General features: G+C 39.9%; 1 protein-coding gene across 1 annotated transcript in view; it reads left to right on the plus strand.

The window, feature by feature from the left end:
• The first annotated feature begins 13141 nt into the window (after positions 1 to 13141).
• The window catches only part of gpr4 (G protein-coupled receptor 4), a 58182-nt gene continuing 51130 nt past the window's right edge, over positions 13142 to 20193 (plus strand). The window contains exon 1 of the mRNA XM_028573453.1: positions 13142 to 13298. The gene's annotated coding sequence lies outside the window, so the exon portion shown is untranslated. The remainder of the gene's footprint in view (positions 13299 to 20193) is intronic.

Raw genomic sequence — 20193 nt, forward strand, 5'->3', positions numbered from 1 at the left:
TTTTGAACCAAATCAAGATGTTTCTCTAAACATTACTAAGTTGTTTTGTTCCCATATCTAATCATCACATCGTGTGAAATAAGATAAGTAAAGACTGAGGAAGGGAACTGCAGAAAATACACAATCTTAACCGTAGAATCTCACAGCACTTTCCCCTCATGAGCGATGAGGCGCCTTAAAAAGCTGTGACAGCTCAGTGAGTTAAGAAGTAACGTTGGTAACAGAGAGGCTGTTTCTCTCATCCCACTGTGGATACTTTGGTATAGGATTGTTTTTTTTCGGTAGGCCTACAGTTTAGAGTAAAATCTTTGTGGGGATGCATGGTAACATTTTGAGGTTAAATTGTAGTGTAGAAGCGGTGTTAATGTTTGACAGAAGCAACATTCAGCCTCACCGAACCAGACCTTCATGTTACGTGGGACAGCATACAGATGAGTTACAAATATATGCAGGGTGCGATTTCTGAAGAAAGCAGATGCAAGAATTAAATCCCCCTACCAATACCATGGATATAGTGTCAATCTGCCGGCCATGCCAAAACACTTATGCACTTCAATATCCTATGGAAATTAATCTCAAAATGAAATAGCACAAGGTGCTGTCAACATAAAACACAGTGCTTTCAAGCCAGAGTTCACTATGCGGAGAAAACTAAATACTTTCATCCAGAACGTTTGTACGTTCCTCAAGAGTGTTTTAATCCAAATCCAATCTTCTTCCTAAACTTAACGAGTCCTTTTGGTGCCTAAACTTAACTGCCTCTCTGATTTTATCGTTCTATGGCACTATGTGTTCACGTTACAGCGCTTTACTTAGTTTAAGATGCTTCTATTTTAGGTATATACTGCAACTAATATATGGTCTAGGCTATTGGTGAAATAGATGATCACTTTGAAGGGGGGCTTTTCTGTTTGAAAAGGGCTGAGAAGGAGAACAGAGAAAGATGGAGAAAGCTGAGAGAATGAGATACAAAATCAGAAAGAGGGAGTGTAGGAGAGGAAGAGCTCCGGGAGAAGGTCAAGAATGCAGATAGTGTCTAACAGTTTATTCTCTGTACCTCCAGGGTGTCTAAGCTGCTGCCGACGGCCTGTTGAGCAACCTGTTGATGTATAGGGCGTTGCTGAATAACAGCGGTTTGTCTGCTGGTCGTCCTGCAGAGCGGAAAATACCCACATGAGAATCATTTTTAGTTTTTTTTCCATTGGCTGCTGTTACAAAAGCACATCAGAGTAAAAGAGCACTTGTCCTGCAATGTAAGCATCTGTCCAGCTGTAGAAATAAATGCAGGTGCAGATCACATTTTGGAATATTAAAGCTTTGGCCATTAAAATGTATATAATGTTCGACAAAAATCGCTCGCAAAACACCCTGATTTTTTTATGTGAAAGACAAACAGCAAAAGCACAAGTGCCTTGAATTATTCAAAGGAATACAGCTGCAATACACGTGTTTTTCAACATGATGCAATGTGTTGGTCGAAGCAGCAGTTTGTCTCTAATGACTTCCAGGAGGTCAGACCTCCTGGAAGTCATTAGAGATGATAAGCAGCGTGAACCTAAGCAAACTAAACGCAAAAATACAGCAAAGTAAACTTTTCCAGTAAACTGTTTGCAGAGACACAGCGTCACACAATGTCACATGGAGCGACACTTACGGCTGTGGCACCGATTTAAATGATAGTTATGATAGCGGCTCTGTGTGGCTGTACATAAATACAATTCAATTCAATTTCAATTCAATTTTATTTATAGTATCAAATCATAACATAGTTTATCTCGAGACACTTTACAGATAGAGTAGGTCTAGACCACACTCTATAATTTACAAAGCCCCAACAATTCCAACAATTATTACAGTAGTACAAAGAATTACAGTAATTCCCTCAAGAGCAAGCAGTGCGACAGTGGCGAGGAAAAAAAAAAAGGTCATAAGGAGAGGTAGCTTTTTTGGGCTTAGAACTCTCCCCCTGCCGGATCGGGCTTGGCTGGCCTGCCTCCCTCTACTTTTGTTATATGTTATTAATCTAACAATTATGAAGAGAAGCAGGTGGGCCAGTTAAGTGAACACTGCAACTCCTCACTCCCTAACTATAAGCTTTATCAAATAGAAGAGTTTTAAGTTCATTCTTGAAAGCGATTACAGTTTCTGCCCCCCGAACCCAGATTGGGAGCTGGTTCCAGAGGAGAGGAGCCTGATAACTGAAGGCTCTGGCTCCCATTCTACTTTTAGAGACTCTAGGTACCACCAGTAACTCTGCATTCTGGGAGCGCAGTGCTCTAGTGGGACAATAGGGTATTAGGAGCTCTTCTAAATATGATGGTGCTAGACCATTTAGAGCTTTGTAGGTCAAGAGAAGGATTTTAAACTCAATCCTGGATTCAACAGGAAGCCAGTGCAGAGAAGCTAATACAGGAGAAATATGATCTCTTTTCTTAGTTCTTGTGAGAACACGCGCTGCAGCATTCTGGATCAGCTGGAGAGTCTTAAGGGACTTATTTGAGCAACCTGACAGTAGGGAATTACAATAGTCCAGCCTGGACATAACAAATGCATGGACGACTTTTCAGCGTCGTTTTTAGACAGGATATTCCTAATTTTGGCAACGTTACGAAGATGAAAAAAGGCTGTTCTTGAGGTTTGTTTTAGATTGGCATTAAAGGATATATCCTGATCAAAAATAACTCCTAAATTTCTGACAGTAGTGCTGGAAGCCAGGGCAATACCATCCAGAGCAGCTATGTCTTTAGATAATGAGGTTCTGAGGTGTTTAGGTCCCAGTACAATAAGTTCAGTTTTGTTAGGGTTTAACATCAGAAAATTATAGGTCATCCAGGATTTTACATCTTTAATGCACGCTTGAAATTTAGCTAGCTGGTTGGTTTCGTCTGGTTTGATTGACAAGTATAATTGGGTGTCATCCGCATAACAGTAAAAGTTAATTGAGTGTTTCCTAATAATATTGCCTAGAGGAAGCATATATAAGGAGAATAGAATTGGTCCAAGCACTGAGCCTTGAGGAACCCCATGGCTAACTTTAGCGTACTTGGAGGATTTATCATTAACATTAACAAATTGAGATCGATCAGAGAAATAGGACTTAAAACCAGCTTAGAGCAATTCCTTTAATGCCAACCAAGTGTTCCAATCTCTGTAACAGGATTGAATGGTCAATAGCGTCAAATGCAGCACTAAGATCTAGTAAAACAAGAATGGAGACAAGTCCTTTGTCTGCAGCAGTTAAAAGGTTGTTAGTAATTTTCAGCAGTGCCGTCTCTGTGCTATGATGCTTTCTAAATCCTGATTGAAAGTCATCAAATAAACTATTGCTATGTAGAAAATCACATAGCTGATTAGCAACCACTTTCTCAAGGATCTTGGAGAGAAAGGGAAGGTTAGATATAGGTCTATAGTTTGCGAAGACCTCAGGATCGAGGGTGGGTTTTTTCAGAAGAGATTTTATCACAGCTACTTTAAATGACTGCGGTACATAACCTGTTAATAAGGACATATTGATCATATCTAGTAATGAAGTGTTTACCACGGGTAACGCTTCTTTGAGTAATCTCATTGGGATGGGGTCTAAGAGACAGGTAGATGGCTTAGCTGAGGATATCTTTAACATTAATTGTTGAAGGTTTATAGGATAAAAGCAGTCTAAGTATATGTTGAGACTAGTCGTTATTTCTAGCGACTCTGCGTTTAAAGGTGAACCGTTAGAAGTTGAGGGCAAAAGGTGATGAATTTTATCTCTAATTGTTATAATTTTATCATTAAAGAAGCTCAGGAAGTCATCACTGCTCAGAGCTAGAGGAATAGATGGCTCAGTAGAGCTGTGGCTATCTGTCAGCCTGGCTACAGTGCTGAAAAGAAACCTTGGGTTGTTCTTGTTTTCTTCTATTAGTGATGAGTAATAGTCTGATCTGGCCTTTCTTAGGGCCTTCCTATAGGTTTTGAGACTTTCTTGCCAATCCAAACGGGATTCTTCCACTTTTGTGGAACACCAAATACAAATACAGTGGTAAGTACCATTGAGTAGATGTTGAGATATTTCACTGGATAAAGGAAAACATTGACCTGCTACTTTTACTAGAAGAAAAGGCAGGGGATCACCATGTGATTAGCATCCATCCTAGGGGGACCATGAATGTCTCTACCAAATTTCATGGCAATTCCTTTAATAGTTGTTGAGATTTTTGAGTCTGGAACGAAGTGGTGGACCAGCTGAGCTAACGTCCGACTAGTCTCGCATTGCTAGACCTTCCTCCACAGTGCTGCGGAGGAGGGTCTGTCTAGTCCACACAGCATTCCGGGATGGGGGAAAAACGTGCTCTGGTTTATTGGCATTTCTTTAAACCAATCACAATCGTCTTGGGTGGTGCTTAGCACTGGACTGAGCACCGGTGCCTCTGCAAAATAACCTCAGGAAGGAACTTGTTTTGGTGGAACATGTGTACGTTCAAAAGTTGTTTTAGTCGTGCAACAGAAAACTCAGATTGGACAGATAGTCTAGCTAGCTGTCTGGATTTACCCTGCAGAGATCTGAGGAACAGTTAACAATAGTGCTCATAAATCCATCGGAGTTTAAAATCCAAACACAAAGAAAGACGAAGGAGAAGGACATCCGGCTGAAAAGAAGGACATACGGCAGAATTTCCAGCGGCAAAAGAGCAATCCCGGAAGTGGAAGGTCGTGGATATAAACTACCATCCGAATGACTGTACGGTACATACTGTACATAAAATAGGTTAAAAAAGTGGCCAGATCGACAACTGAATATGCTGCATTTCAAAGTATTTTTCCGGACTAGCCCACCTCACAGACTCTGTCTATTTGGTTGTCCGAAAAATGCTGTGTAAAGCCCAACAATGAAGACGAAGCTTCCTCTTTCATCTCTGCATGGTGTTGATTCTGGATCCACTCAAGTGTTCGGCACTCTCCACCTGTCTCAACAGAGTTTGTACAGGGTTATGGGTGTGGATACATGTTTACAGACGCATGCTAAAGTGAGCTATTTAATACAATGTCACAAATCCTGCACTACAGTGTAGATAGACTGCAGGCCAAAATATTCCACATAAAAGCGCTTGTAAAGAATGGGAACACATTGTTGCAGCTGTCGAGGAAGTACTGATGCTAAGTAACTTGAGTAACATAAAGAGGTTTGTTTAAAGTCCTACATTTTGATAATAAATATCTTTCAAGGAAAAGGTTCAGCGTTTCTATTCCTTTTCTTACTTAATTGAAAAATACAATTTTGTGAGCTAAATCTATTAGTGTCCTACTGCCAACCTAGCTGTTGTTTTGCTTTTGTTTTATATATATATATATATATATTTCCAAGTAGAGCAGCTGCAAGCGGTGTTGGCTTAGTGACAAAGTTTAGTAGGGATACTGAGAGAATGAAGAAAGGATAATGAAAGATGATTTTAGAGAAGTTATTTAATCCCCTATTGACTTGATCTGCCATTGATATTGTATGTCATCAAAACGAGTCCACTGAGAGGCCATTTTATATGATCTGTCACAGTTCAATGATGCTGGCAAGCTTCAGCTATAGCAGGCACACAGCAGATTAGGACAGCAGGGCTTCTTTGAAGCAGTTTAGGTTCAAGGTAGTCTCACATTGCCAGACATATCTCCACAGCGCTGTGGGGTAAGGTCTGGCTACACCACATATACATTCTTTGCATTTCTTTAAACCAATCCCAATCGTCTTGAGCGGCGCTAAGCTGCGACCGTGGCTCGGCAAAAAAAAAAGGTTTTTTGGTGGAACATTTACAACCCACAAAACAAAATGCCACATAAATAAGGTTAACTGTTCACACAATACAGTAACGTGAGCTATTTAAATTAGCTGGATACATGGTTAAATGTAATTTCCTCTTACCAGTGTATCGCCGTGTGTATTTTGTCCATCGCAATCCCCACCAATCGGTCCCAAAACGTCCCAGTTAGATAGTAAATGCCGTACATATTTCTTGAATATCTTTACACTCATTCCCTGAAAGAACCAAGCAGGCCTACCTTGTTGCACGATGCAAATTTTCTTCAGAACTTGCCATTTTCAGTGTGTAGCTTGCTAGCTCAAAGGTTGTTGTTTTTTTCCTGATATGAACGGAGTTTAAGAGAGAGAGCGGAGTTTAAGGGAGAGAGCGGACATGCGGCACATGTTAGGCTTTATCCTGAAAATGTACTTCCATTGATCCAGACTATATGTTCAAGGTTATCTTTATTATCCCCAAGTGGCAATTTCTTTTACAGCCAGCACTAACCACATACAATTCATACAACAATAAATACTAATAGAATTCACATAGAGTTATATAAAAGTCAAATGGCAGCAGGGACAAATGAGTTCTTAAGTCTATTGGGCCTGCATCTTGGCAGATTGTATCTGCAGCCAGATGGAAGCAACTTAAACTCCTTGGAAAGGAGGAAACTGGGATCAGCCCGGCTTGACTGTGCCTTCTTCAGAGCCCTGACATTATGCAAATGATAAAAGAGCATGCAATTTGTTCACACACTTTGACGATACCCTGCGGTCGGTTTCTGTTTTTGAGGGTAAGTGACCCCGTACCAGCTGACAAAGGAGCATGTTTACAAGAATTGTTCACAAAGTTGGGATTACATGGTGGCATACTGGAGCAAACTAGAAGCAGGCAGAAACAGCAGGAGCGCGGCGGCTGTGAAAGCATCATTAATGATCTGGCAAACACAGATGATGAACTGTCTTCTATTTATAGTGGGGAGCTAATGACTGAACTAAGAACAGCTCTGCAGGAGTAATGGCCAGATGACTGGAAAACTGACCTGGTGTGACTAGTGGACAGGTGAGGAATGGACCGCTGGCATTTTCACTTCATGTCATAGTACTGGAGGAAAAGCACTTGTTCTATTCAACTGTCCCAGTAAGCCATGACAGCGTGACATTAGTGAGCCAGCAGGAACAAAACCAGGACCCTGAAACGGAAGATGCTAAATGGAATTCAGCCAACCTTCATTTTATTATTTACATCTGTGCTTTTACTACTGTGACGTGTAAAAGAATAAATACAAAAAAGGCATCTGGCCGAGTCCTGAGGGAGGACGGACGCAGTGCAGTCGTCACCATGAGGTAATTAATATGACTTCATTTTCCATAAGTGTGTTTGTGTGTCTCATCATAAATACCTCTGTAAATACTCACTGGGAGTCTGTGGTGGGTACTTGCAGCACAGTGTATGTGGATCTCACAACGAATGTATACTTATTTGTAGGAGTTACTCGCTACAATATTAAACATTCATTTTACCCTTATGCTATCTAAGATGATTTAACTTAAACTTAACCAAACAGTTTTCACAGCACTGCCACTGACTATACAGACAAGAGCGTAAAGGGCATTGTTCTTGAGTTCTTCAGTATTTAATTAATTATGTATGTTGTAGTTATGTTAGCATGCATGTTTGTAATTGCAGTTGCAATTAAATTAACATGTTTTTGTGATGTTTATTATTGTGTTGGCTTCATTGTGCATTTTATAGTATTTTTTTAAATCCCCTATGATATATTTTGTGTCTGCTGTACTTTGTAAATTTACAGTGTCCACACTAATCACAGTCTTCTGTTTTGTTCCTCTTTCATCATGTCACTCCAATATTCCTCTGATATTAGATAGAGTAATTAATGTGGACATATACCTTGGTGGAAAATGCCTACTCAGTCCTTTATAAAACAAGATTATATGTAAAGGTTTGGAAGCATCTTGAAACACTTATGAGGAAAAGCATTAGGCTCAGCTGTGTGAATAAACAGGAATAGAATGAAGGCTTCAGAGGCAGATCCTCTGCTGCAAGCCTAAATCACTCAGTGGCTCTGCGTTGCTCATTCTCCATAAAAACAGAGTAAATTAACTTGATGGTGTTTTAATGGGATGTAATGAGTTCACTGCTGAGAGATGTTTACACCAGCAAACTTGGCTTTTACTTAAGTGCTGCGCACACACACACACACACACACACACACACACACACACACACACACACACACACACACACACACACACACACACACACACACACTCACTCAACCTGTCTAACCCAAACCCCCTCCTCCAACTGTAAAATCAGTGTATTCTAACCCCAAAGCTGCGCTTATCAATTTTTATATTAACAATGGATAACAATGTACAGTACATTTTGAATTATTGCCCCACTATGCAGTCCACAGCAGGTCTGCAGAGTGGTTTAGCTTCAGACAGACAGAGTTAGAGACTAGTTGTAGAACATAGTGGAACATCTACTGTATCTGCTAAAGAGACATATTTCCCTCAGTAGTTGAGGCACCCATGCAACAACGTCCACCATTTCATTGCACTGCAATTCACAATCACTTTAAGGTCAAATATTTTCCTTTACCTCTGCTGTACAAGCTGATTTCACTAGGACAAGAGGCCAAATAATGCTAAAATCCGAGGCTCAGTCAGTCAACAAAATGGCAGCTCCTGCAGACATCCAGTCAATAGTACATGTCCATATACATGTTGTTTTCAAGGATGGGATCAACCCGCTTTTTAGCATTGCACACTAGTGGGCGGCTTGCCACCAGTTTCTCTTCAATGACCACTGAGAAGCAAAGAAAACAGTCTATACCCTCGTGGGGCTGGCTGCTTTCAAAACAGACCATAATAAAAACAGTTTAAGATTTTCGTCAGCTTTTGAGAGGCGTCAAGCCGAGCCGGCCTCTCCTCATTTGCATAAAGTTGGCTGGATTCAACTTTAGTTAAATGAGCAGTGGGCGACTCAAAGCATACGTGTCTATTGCAGCGTCATTTCCACGCGTCCAAATCATTTCTACGGGAGCAGCCGTGCAATGCATTCTGGTAGCGTCGCGGGGACTTTGGAGAATCAGGGAGTTGAGTCGCCCGCTCCTCATTTGCCAGGTTAGATGTCAACTGTTTTTTCCTACCACCATATCACAGAAAAATATACAGTACCAAGGCAGCACACGGCTCACATTTACAGCTTTACAAGGTAAATCGGACATGAAACCCCCTAAACCTTGTTCCTGCAGGTTGAACCAAACACATAATTTAACTGTAGCAAACCTTAAAGCCATTTAACACAACATAGCAGAAATAGTGAAAACCGCAAACAGACAGCCTCCTCCATGTTTCACACAGGGTGATCATCAAACGCAAAATACATGAAACCCATTCTGTAAAATTAACAAATGCTTTGAGCAGATGTAGGGCTGGACGATTAATCGAACACTTATTAACATTGAAATTCTGAAGCTGTTATCGACATATTTTTCCCATGAAGATAATTTCGATCATTTTTATAAAACTAAAATGTGACTTTTTTCACAAGACATTTTCATTTCAAGCAATGTGTGCTTTCATTTCAATTTGATACATTTTCAATATTTAGCCATAATAGTTCCTGTGTGTGTTTCCTTCAATTATTTTAAAATAACAAAAATATCTCACCTTCAATATTTGAGCCTATTCACAGTACAAACCTTGCCAATAAACTATGGGGACAAAAAAAACAAATCACAAGTTTTTTAAATTATCGTTCATTTATTGTTACCGAGGTAAAATGTGCAATTAATCGTGATTTTGTTTTTAGGTCATATCGTGCAGCCCTAAGTGGACATCAGTTTTTTTATTCTCCACTGACAGGACACCATCGTCTCCTACATCTGGAGTGGTCTGTCCCCATGTTCTGTCCAGATAACACTTGAGCATGGCTGATGTTCTGCCTTCTTCTATCAGGTGAAAAGGTAGATTTGTAGCAAAATGACCCATTTCATACATCTGTAATCCTGACTATGGACATAAGATTTAATACCCTACTGGTAGTTTGCATCTTTTAGCCCACTGACTACAGATGATGTAGGCAAATTTGACCTGAATGCTAACCTTTAACAAAGCAAACACATACTTCCAGGCAGGGATTGTTTGTAATTCCTGTCAATAAAGAAATGTTGCTTTTAATGATTATGAAAATGTCAATAAACTGTATATTACAGGCTCTGAATTTAACACTTGGTCTAAACTAGCAACACATTTAATCAAGTAAGTAAAAAAAAAAACTTATTTATTATGATGCTGAAGAGTGAGAATTTTCTTTTTGTTATTGCATGAACCTCCTATACGTACACACACGTACGCACATACACACACACACACACACACACACACACACACACACACAGACACAAACCCCTCTCTGTTATCTCTGCTTGTTTCCTCTCCTCTCTGAATAATGTGTGTATGAATACACGTCAGCCTTCATGGTTGTAGAGTCATGTAAAGGACATTGATTACTGGATAGAGAGCTGATGCTGCAAAGTTTCCTCTGATGATGAAATAAAGAAGTCATGTTTGTTAAAAAAAGAAAAAGAGAAGCTGCTGATGAGGGTTGGCGTAGAGCGTATAAACTGAGTGGTGTCAGTGTTAGTCGACCTCGGATTAGAATGGCTGCAGTCACACAGCTCTCCTTCCTGCTGTTTGCTCTCATCAACAAAATCCATGCAGAAGAACGGATCATCATCCAAAAGGAGAGGGTTTCTCACACCTTCAATCTCCCCGAGAACACCAAATTCTGCCTGATCTCCAGATCTGTTGGTGAGGAGAAGCTTGTCCTGTGGAACACCTTTGACCTCTGGTCCAACACCTTCTCAGTACCTGAACACTTGAAACAACAACTTGTCAGCACGGTGAATACTTCTTTTTACACCATCCTCAACCTGACCCATTCAGACTCCAGCCCGTACCAAGAGAAGTATTGGGCTGAGGGCAACGTGACGCATGAGAACAACATCACTATTACTGTTTGTACTTCAATAAATCTGGGATATATTAGATCGAGACTTGGAGAAACAGTGGACGTGACATGTAAGCGAGCAGTTGACAATCTGGATATCCAGTGGCTCAAACAGGACTCAAGATATGAGCAAGAAACATGGAGCAGAGTTTTTGGGGACAATACGACATCAATGATCGACAATGTTAGAGGAAAATACCAAGTGGTGACAAGCACATCAGCTCTTCGTGTATCCAACTTCACAGCAACAGAACTTACACGGTACAACTGTCTGGTGATGAACCAACAGCAGTGTGTTAGCAGTCACACTGTACTGTTGAGAGTACGGTATGAGGTAATCTACCACTCAGTGGGAGAGACGGCTGTGTTGCCTCTGTTAGTGTACATGGAGCCCTTTGGGATTTACTCTACCTTCTTCAAAGTGCGATGCTCAGTGCTCAGTGTTCTGCTGCTGATGCTCTGTGGTGCTGTAGTCGCTGTGAACCAGAGGACACGGAGAGGAGCGCAGCTTTCAGCTCACACACGCACTTAATATGCATATGATTATTTCATCATTGGCTTACAGCATGGTATACACTGGCTTTAAAACAAGGGATGGGACACATTCATGCAGAGAAAACATGTAAACAAGAACACAAAAGACAGAGAGAGAGATTACAAAAACAACAAACAGAAATGATGGGAAATAAGACATAAATAGCTAAAGTAATGAATACCCAATGATTATTGTTAGAATAATATAAAATAAGATTTGAATGTTAGAAGTGAACCTTTGATCCTGACAGGGCCTTTATTGTCTGTATTACAGTTTTTTTACAATCACTTTGGCATTAATTTCAGAACCTTGACATCATTTTTTCAAAATTCTAGACACAAAACTCACAACCAATGATTAAAATACAATTTTTTTTCAAAACTCTAACACTTGTTTCAGCTTGGATACATTAACCTAAGATCATTTGTTCATTTAACAAAGATCATCTGTTCAATATGGCACAACTTAACATCAAAGTACTCCTATTTCAAAAAGCAATTCACACATTACATTTCAGATGATTGTCTATTAATTTCATTTTGATCATCTAACTATCAATTGATGCAACTGCTCAAAAGGATAAGTAACTGTTGCATTACTCTTAATGCATAGTTGTATAGAAACAGACAAACAATATTCCATGTTTAGATCATGAAAGTTTCAAGATAACAAGATTCATTGTCACCAATTAGCGTGGAGCATGAACCAATTAGACTACATGATCTATGGATGTAACATTTCATCATCATTCTAATATAATGTATGTAATGTAATGTATTACTGTTTATCAGACACTGTTTCTATGGTCCCATGTACCACCTTTGAGACTATTTACATTATTGACAGTACTGCACTGTATGCATGCAGGCCCTTGGAATTGCTTGTCCAATTCTGCCAACTCGTTACTGATTATTGAGATATATACTTTATATATATACTGTATATATACACATATACACTCGTACCACATTTTTTGCCATGCCCGAAGGTTTTTTCCAAGATGTTTGGCTAATTGCAATGTAGATGAGAACCTGTGGCCAAATCCACAAGACAGAGTTGATGAAGATGTAAAAGTACAGTAATCACTTCTTTGTTTTGCTATTTACAGTACAAGCAAGTTGAGGAACACTGCATTTGATGTTACTGTCTTTTCTTTTCTGTTTTGTAGCTAATTATTTTGCTTTGATTCAAATCAACCTATGTTGTGATCGTACTGTATTGTTTTTCATCAATACATTTCAGGTTTTGTGTTTGTGTCTGTGTGTGTGTGTGTCTGTCTCTGTGTGTGTGTGTTTTATTATAAATTAAACTACCAAACAATATATAAGTCCAGCTGAAATGATTAGCAGATTAAACACGTATTTGACTGACAGAACTGTTTTGATTGTTTCCAGTTTCTAGAAATGTGAGAATTTTTCTGTAACAAGTATTTTTTACTTTACTTTAAGTACATTTTACGGATGATACTTACACATACTTCTACTTAAGTAACAGTTTCAATGCAGGACTTTTACTTGTAACATGGTATTTTTTTCAGTGTTGTAGGCCTATTAGTAAGATAACAATACTTCTTCCACCAATGATCATACTCTTGATTTGTACTTTATGTTAATGTACTTTATGTTCATGTAGGGGAGAGAGAGAGAGAGAGAGAGAGAGAGAGAGAGAGAGAGAGAGAGAGAGAGAGAGAGAGAGAGAGAGAGGGCGAAACAGTCACCAAGTCATGCAGAATGCCGCCTCTCTCCCTCCCTCCCTCCCTCCCTCCCTCCCTGTGTCTCAGTCTGCCGCCGCTCTGCTCACACTGTACTGCGCTGCGGAGGCTGTTTACAAGACCATCGCTACTATTACTGAGCGTTTTTTTTTTCCGCGGAGGTTGAATGAAGAATGACTTTTTCTCTGGATGGATACGCGCTGTTTTTGGGAGGTGATAGCGGTGACTTTAGGAGCTGGACGTGAGTACAGGGTCGCGCCTTTCCTCGGCTGTGACTTTACACTCTTTTCTTTGCTCTTTTCTTCACACCGAGGGGGAGACGTGTTAACTGAAACCAACACCTGCCACAGAAAGCTATAATTCTGCTCCGTACGTTGTGGCAACGAATGAGGTCAAGCGTTAACCTACTTATTTATACACACGTAGGCTAATTGTTAGACTAATTAATTACAAAATGTATTTCATGTCCCTATTTACCTATACCGAAGTAATGACGTTGTAAGTGAAGTTGTAATGAGACATCATAGGAACACCACAGCAGTTTATAAACTATAAGCCTGCGGGAGTTTTTCCTCGCCACTGTCGCACTAAATGCTTGGAATTGTTGGGTCTTTGTAGATTAGAGTGTGCTCTAGACCTACTCTATCTGTAGTGTATTGAGATAACTCTTGTTATGATTTGATGTTATAAATAAAATAAAATAAAATTGAACTGAATTCTTCTGAAATCTAAGGTAGTTTACACAGTGGTTTATCAACCCACCCCAGTGTCTCAGTCATGGTAACCCAACAAATGTAAGTAAACATGAACACTAAATCAAGACTAAAACCCAGGTAACATAAATGCATAACGAAAAAACTAACAGAACATCATTTACACACTTAAACTAGGACAGGAACCGTTGATAGCATTGTTCCATGATCCTTTGCACTGCAGTGCAGAGCTGTCAACACAACGGCATCCTGCTGGCCGTTACAATATATATGAATATATATTTATTTTCTTCTGTATATGTCACTGCTGGAATATGAAAGTGATGAAATAAGTAGCCAGTCAATCTACACATTTTCTGTAGTTTTTTTTCTTCTTTTTTTTCTGTAGTTGTTAGGATTATTCCTGGCACTTGGATCATTAGGTCAGTATGTCAGCGTATTCACATCCCATAGCACTCAGTTGCCAATGCTTCAGTGTTTATGATCTGGATGAAACACTCCACAGTAAGTGGACATAATGCTCTTACTGTACATAATAAACTGTTGGGGGGTGGGGGGTCAAGCCATCAGAGAATAAAAGAAATGAAGTCAGAACATGCTTTCTACATCTGACCTGGCTTCCACTCTTCACACAGCAGGCTGCTTTTTTTTTTTTTTGCACCCATTAACTTGTTGGAAAAGCATGTCAAATTGCATTAGTAACTTGATTATGGGATGAGCTGGAAGCATTGACGTTACAGTACAGTAGGCACTTGTGTGTCTGCCACAGCTCCAGGGGTTCTGACTGCTGACGATTAATAAATCATGAGACTGAACAAATAAATAAGCCGCTTGTGTAACTGAACCTCTCCGACTGTATCTCGCTCTGTGCAGGGACCAGAAAATAATTCTTTCAGATGAGATGTGGAGCCTAATTTAGGAATTATCGAAGGATTCTACTATGATCTCTTTACACGTTGGAACAATTTCTGGCGTCACTATACAGTAGGCTGAGTTTGTTATGAACATTTGATATGAAACACATGGGAATCAGATTATATGCAAAAACCCTTAAAAGGAGAATTCAAGAAGATATGTAAAAATGCTGTTAGACCTCAGAGGGTTAAAGGGATACCACCTGTGTGGTTGTAGCTCATTTACAGCCCACATAGTTGAAATTTTGCCATTTCGTCATTTTGAAAAGCTGTCTGTAGATTTTAGATCTTTACCTCTGCCGGTGAAGTATAAGAAAGGGCTGAGTTTTCTGTTTGCCATTAGGATATCTAAAAAAACAAACAGACATGGCTGAAAGTTGGAGAACACATGGCCTTTGTTCTTTAGCTGAGAAATGACTTGATTAGAGTTTGGTGGTGATCCAGATTTCTTTTGCCATATCAGCCGCATTGCATTCACTTTCCCAGGGAGCAGTCAGATAAAAGTCCGGCTCTCAGTTCTGCTGCTCGACAGCGGTGCGTTCATGTTTCTCTGTGAGAAACCGATGATCAACAAACATAAACCGACGCAACAAGGAGGCAGCAGGTTTGCATGTTGATCAAGTGTTAAGCTGAGCACGCAGCAGTTTCACCTTTAATCATGCTGTGTCACAGTCGTGAATCCACCGCTCTTTGGGCTGGCACTTAAAAGATGAGGATGTGAAAATAAAGTTTATAAAGTGACTTTGAAGTCTTTGAAGGATTATTTCCTGGCAAGAGTCTTCCGTTTCTTAATGCAAATGTCAGAAAGGAACAGAGGGAAACAAAGTGCAACACGGATGAGAAATCATACAACTTTAAAGCAACACTATGTAACTTTTCCCGCTTCAGTCCCCCTACAGGTTCAATTCAATTTCAATTAAATTTATTTATAGTATCAAATCATAACAAAAGTTATCTCGAGACACTTTACAGATACAGTAGGTCTAGACCACACTCTATAAATTCCAAAACCCCAACAATTACAGTAATTCCCTCAAGAGCAAGCATTAGCAGTGGCTATTGCGACAGTGGCAAGAAAAAACTCCCTTTTAGGAAGAAACCTCGGCAGACCCAGACTCTTGGTAGGCGGTGTCTGACGGGCCGGTTGGGGGCGTGATGAACAGTGGTGATAACAGTCACATTAGAAGTCACAGTGACTTCGAAGGTTATCGTGGAAGTTCATGTCATAGCAGGGCACATCGTGTCATACTGAGTAGTGCAGTCTCCTATACCGGATCCTGACTACTCTGTGCATAGGAACATCACAGCAGGGTGTTGCGGGATGTAATGTGGCGCTGCAGAGCATGGGTGGATGCTGTGGATGCAGCAGGACGCAGCAGGATGCGGCCGGGTAATGCAGAGAATCGCAGAGCTATGCTCTGCGATTCTCTAAGTAGAAACATAAGGACTCCGGGGAGTAAACTCCCCAGAGCTAGATTAGTAACAAGCATTTCTGGGACAGGATGCATACAAAAGTAACAAGTAGAGATGAGAGAGCAGCTCAGTGTGTCTTAGGGAGGAACAGCCTCCCCGGCAGTCTAGAGTTGTAATAGCATAACTTAAGAGAGGCAGGTTAAAGAGAGGTGCCTGGTCGGGCTAGAACTCTCCCCAACCGGATCGGGCTGTACTGGCCTGCCTCCCTCTACTCTCGCTAGATTATTAATTATACAGTATATAAAACTGATGACTACGAGGAGAAGCAGTGGGCCGGGTTAGGTGGACGCTTCAACTCCTCGTTCCCTAACTATAAGCTTTATCAAAGAGGAGGGTTTTCAGTTTATTTATTTTTAATAATATTACCTAGAGGAAGCATATATAAGGAAAATAGAATTGGTCCAAGCACTGAGCCTTGAGGAACGCCATGGCTAACTTTAGCGTGCTTGGAGGGTTTATCATTAACATTAACAAATTGGGATCGTTCAGAGAAATAGGACTTAAACCAGGTTGTCTCATTGGAACTACAGCTGCAGCTAAAAGTTACATAGTGTTGCTTTAAGGAGGATAAATGGAGTTTGACCAAATGCTTCTTCTTCTTAGAGAAATGCTAAGAAGGCTTAGGAACAAGATTCAGTTTTCATTATGATTAGACTATTTCGAGGGTTGGGATGCATATTAGGCCTGCACGATTCCCGGGAAAAATATGAATCACGATTTTTTTAGCTTAAAATTGATATCACGATTCTCTGCCACGATGTTTTTCTCATAAAGTGTAAGTGGCAGTACCGAACATAGATTCTTTTGGCACCTATAGCACATTGCGCATCACCACAAGCCTGTAAACATAGAGGCTTCAATGAATAAAGAAAATAAAGTAAATACTGGCCATTTAAGTACAGTAGGCTACCAAAAATAGTGACATATAACACATTGAACTAAATATGGCCCTAATACAGGCTCTATCTGAACTCCTTGAACATGTTTTTACATAACTAAAACATGTTAATGTCAATGTCAAATGCTTTCAATAAATTAATTGAAGGAAAAAAAAAGTCAAAGTCATTTAAAATTTCAATCGTGAACGGGGTGAATCGAGATCGCAATTTTATAACGATTTATCGTGCAGGCCTAATGCATATATTACAAGGAGTAAGGAGTACATTTGCCGTTAAGCAGTTGAACAGATGAGCCACCTCAGGCAGGGAGAGAGATAGAGACATGATTTCCCAGAAAGCACCGTGCTTCATTGAGCTGCAGGGAAATGCTTCAACAGATCTTAATAGGTTTTTTAGTAACGAGTCGGCACAATGAATCCTCTGTTCCTCCTACAGAATTCCTGCTTTCATCTCCAGTTATAATATTAAAATCAGTAGAATCTCCTTTTCTCCTCTTCTCTGTCTGCACTCTTTCCTCTTCGTCGCTCCCTCCCTCCCTACTGTGAAGATCTTCAAGTCACTTTTCTCTCTTTTCTATTTTTTCTATTATTATTATTTATCATATTATGGCATTCTCTCTCTTTTTCTGTCCACCTCTCTCTTCCCACCCTTGTTTTGTCTCTCGTCTGATTGCAATTTTATTCTCAGCTTTTAACTTGCTTCGTTGGCTGCAATATATATATATATATATATATATATATATATATATATATATATATATATATATATATTAGGGCTGTCAAAATTAACGCATTAATTTGTGCATTAATTTTTTAATATTTAACTCGTTAAAAAAAATTAACGAAATTAACGCAGCTGTTTGTTTACTTCATGTGGCGGCTGAGAAACATAATACGCCTCCATAACAGCAGGTGGCGCAACTCTGTATTGTTTCCCAAGTAATGAAAACCGGCAGCTGATTGGACAAACGCGTCACATGGGTTTGTTTTCTCCGGAAATCCAAAGCCAGACTGTCATGGCGGCCGTTCAGAATACGATCTCATATTGTACTAAAATAGTTCACTGAAACATGTTTCTGAAAACATTTTAAGCGAGAAATAGGCCGTGCAGTTGCTGAATCTGTCTTCATTTCAGCTCAACAAAGAGTTTCGTCAGATTTTGAGACTAGTCACCTCATCCTGCTCGACATTTCCGGGTGAGTCCCGACTGCCCTGCCGCCGACTGAACTCTCGGCTCGTTGGAGATGAACTGCTCCTCGCCTGTAAAGTAGACGAGAGCAGGCGACAGCAGCCGGGGATGGTGACAAAAATCTGCTCTCAAGTCAGACAGTTTCTAGCTGTTTCAGCAGCCTTCAGCAGGACTAAATAAGCCAAATTGTTGCTGCTGTTGTTCTGAAATATATTAAACATTCTGAACTTAGCAGAACCTTTCCTTGTTTGGTTTTTTCTTCATATTTGCAAAGTTAAGTGATTTAGCATTTAAATATCCATTATTATAAGCTTCAGTCTCAATTTAAAAAAAGCGATTAATCGCGATTAATTACAGCAAATTGTGCAATTAATTAGTTAATTTTTTTTAATTGATTGACAGCCCTAATATATTTCATATATATATATGTATATATATATATATATAAATGTAAAAATAAATGGACATGCAGTACTGACTTTCTTTCTGTATTTCATTGCATCATTTAAAATAACAGAAGTAAATCATCCTCTCCTCTTCCTCTCCTCCTCCATCCCTTGTACTGAACTATTTCTGACCTCTTTGGAAAGAGAATCTGGGCTTTTTTTTTTTGCTTCAACCTTGACGGCAGAAGGATGACTGTGGTTAGCTAAGAGCCCTAGCTTTACTTACCTACCGGTTCCTTTCACCACTCCCGACCCAATCACACATAGGCTACACCCCCACAACCCAAACCTCGTCCCCTTCAACCCCCGGCCAAGACAGATCTCTCTCCTCTCTCCTCCTTGCTCGTTCACCGTCTCCATCACAAGTCAGAGAGGGGTGTGACATTTAAAAGAATGCGTTCACCCTTGGGTAAAGTTCGGGAGACAAACACACATTTGACTCCTTTTCAACACGGCCCACTGTATCATCAGTCTCCCAGAACAACATGCAGTGCTGGACTGTGTATTGAAACAGAATGTGATAGTACGTTTTGTTGAAAAAGTGAGTGTGGACTAAAGCAGGCATTTAAGAAACAACTTGTCTCTTTTCGTAGTTTAAAAACAAAAAAGTTAATAGTTCTATTTTATTGAATTTTTTGAGCCAGCTGGCTCCGGGGGATGGCTATGCTGGTCAGTTCATCACTTTGTTTCAGACTGAAATATCTCAACAACAGGAGACTTTTTTTTCCGATTGCTTAAGCACTATTTTGAAAACACTACACCCAATTAGCAGAAGACCTCAGACCCTTTGCAAAATGAAACGCTCTTGCAAAAACTATACCAGACTGATCTCATAAAGTGGCGTATGTATGACACGCCAATCTGTATGCCATTTTGGCGTGTTATCAAGACGCATAATCGCTTTTTAGCGTGTTTATCAACGCTGTACGGCCGCCATTGACCTACATTACGTGTGAATTTTCACAGTAGCGAGTAGTATGAAAAGACGTAAGTCCGCGAATGGATAAAACACAGGACTTTCACCCAGGAGAGCCGGGATCGCGTCCCATGTGTGGCGTTTTTCAACATTTTTTAAGTGTGTCAAGTTGGTCACCGTCATGTTTTTGTCATTTCTTTTTGTCATTTTTTGTGTGTTTTTATCATTTTTTTGTGTTACTAAAGCCTTTCCCAATGTTCTTTTCCTAAACCCAACCTTTTTTTTTCTTCTTTTTTTTACATGCACGTGACACTGTTCTCGCGATAGTACTTGCGTTCTCGCGTTATGCTGTATACAGCGTAGAGATACACGTGGATAGCTCAAAATGCGTACAGATAACACGCCATTTGGCTATAGGAAAGTGGCGTATATGTTTACGCAAAGTCATGATGCCATGTTGACTATACACTAATTTATAAAAAACATATTTTGTTACCATATCAAACACACACGTTCCATATGACTTAATTCAGTTTGAACCAGTTACACACTGCTGTTGCTAACCTAAAACACTTTTAGCAATTCTA

The sequence above is a fragment of the Perca flavescens genome, chromosome 3 (genome assembly GCF_004354835.1).
Source record: "Perca flavescens isolate YP-PL-M2 chromosome 3, PFLA_1.0, whole genome shotgun sequence".
NCBI lineage: Eukaryota > Metazoa > Chordata > Actinopteri > Perciformes > Percidae > Perca > Perca flavescens.